The sequence below is a fragment of the Nematostella vectensis genome, chromosome 1, assembly GCF_932526225.1.
Source record: "Nematostella vectensis chromosome 1, jaNemVect1.1, whole genome shotgun sequence".
Classification (NCBI taxonomy): Eukaryota; Metazoa; Cnidaria; class Anthozoa; order Actiniaria; family Edwardsiidae; genus Nematostella; species Nematostella vectensis.
In genome coordinates, this window is record NC_064034.1 from 14,019,095 (window position 1) to 14,021,152 (window position 2,058).

The 2,058-nt window shown below is 36.5% G+C and overlaps 1 long non-coding RNA gene across 1 annotated transcript; it reads right to left on the reverse strand.

Annotated features, from left to right (window-relative positions):
* Positions 1-573: 573 nt before the first annotated feature.
* LOC125561745 lies at positions 574-2,058 on the reverse strand. The gene is made up of 2 exons (XR_007307464.1): positions 1,690-2,058; positions 574-887 (listed from the first exon to the last, which is right to left on the reverse strand). It is a non-coding gene; the product is annotated as an uncharacterized LOC125561745 (long non-coding RNA).

A 2,058-nucleotide genomic window follows, 5' to 3' on the forward strand; every position in this document is an offset into this window, starting at 1 on the left:
ACGTATTTTCCTTAAATCCGTTAACATTCAGATACGGCAATACTACAAAATATTTTAATAATAATTTCAATTCGAGAATTTATAGATCCGACATGTCAATCACGCGCGCACAAATAGCCAATCAGGAAAGAGATGATGCAATAACAGCCATGTGGTCAATTGACGGCAAAAAGATTGGTTTGAGATATTTTTCTGCGAATCTGGACAAGCAAAATAAGCATCTTCCGGTCAGCGTGATAGTTCTGTTTTCTTTGACCGGCCACTTTTAGTGTAGAGTTGGGACTCAAATTGCAGAAAAACACGTAAAATTATATATACAAGAACAGTGTTAGTCCTACCATTAAACTTGTGTTTGATATTATCGTAGGTTACTTATTACATATAAGAATGAGACTGTCGTTTGTATTATTGCTGTAAATCTTGACGTTTGCCGATAAAACTTGTAGTTAAAGTCAGACGTAAACAGCGAATTCGGCATTCTCTTCTACTAAAAATAGCTTTAAAAGCACATAAACACATAGTACCTACCGAAGAGAGCACCGCTTTTATCTTATCATTTTCAAGTTTTCTTCCTTATTTCGTGCTGGATTTGTGTCGTTTTCATTAACAACCAAACTTGTAGTTATCTATTTCTATGCTTCTCTACAAGATTTTCACCAAGCTTGGACAACAAATCAATTTCTATGATGTTAGGTGACCGTCTTTTATTTCCCAAGTCACAGGAAAACTCCTATAGACGTCTATATTATAGATAAACCCGAGTTCAGGATTCACACTCCTCATCCGACACGTTGTACAATTTGTGGGACTTTTGTGGGACATTTGGGTTGCACTTCACTGGCTTCTATTTGCTGCTTTCTGATTGGATATTCGTGCGCGCGTCGGATCTATGAATTGTATGCGAAAAAAGAATAGAATCAAAAAGCCCAAACTGTCTTGATCTCGTACCAGAACAATGAATATAATACACCAAAAACTGAAATTTGACTCTGCCAAATTTTAGTCTTTAATAAGACTTCTTCAGGGAAGACTGAAGAAATCTTATTAGAATCTACTAGATGTCTATTTAGATCCTCTCCTTCCATCTGCTCTACTCCTCGATATTGTGATATTATCTGAGATTATCTTATTAGAATCTACTAGATGTCTATTTAGATCCTCTCCTTCCATCTGCTTTACCCCTCGATATTGTGATATTATCGGAAATTATCTTATTAGAATCTATTAGATGTCTTTCACATCCTCTCCTTCCATCTGCTCTACCCCTCGATATTGTGATATTATCTGAGATTATCTTATTAGAATCTACTAGATGTCTATTTAGATCCTCTCCTTCCATCTGCTTTAACCCTCGATATTGTGATATTATCGGAGATTATCTTATTAGAATCTACTAGATGTCTCTTTAGATCCTCTCCTTCCATTTTCTCAACCCTTCGATATTGTGATATTATCGGAGATTATCTTATTAGAATCTACTAGATATCTATAGATTCTTTCGTTCTCTCTGCTGGACCCCTCGATATTATCGGATATTCGACTACAAAATCACTGCGACTGTCACGTTTGTAGAACGAGTATATATGTGATATTATATGATATCATCAAGTCATGAGATGCAATAATCAAGGTTCAACACAGCAGTTCTAAAGTTATAGTACCTGATATATATCAGTAATTAGATCTAACCTTGAGGACACGTTGGAGCTGACTTGTCCATTCTCTGTCTAAGGCTTGCAGCATACGTCGGACCAAACTTAAACCCAATTCAGTCGAACCTTTTGCTTTGTAAATGGGTACATGGAAGGAGCAACGTTTGCCCCGAATCAATTAATAGATTCAAGTTCAAGTCTCCGGTGCACAGAGGGAGCCCACTAAACTCAGCGCATTGTTAATCAAGCATGTGCTGTTAACTTCCTTTGTGAATATTGATTAGGTCACGAAGTCTTTAATACACCTTTTGCTGTTCATTAACGGGAAAGGGACATTCATTTGTGCCAAAAGTTACATCGATAGCGTGTATTGTACGTTCATCAACATCGCACGAAACATTATTTA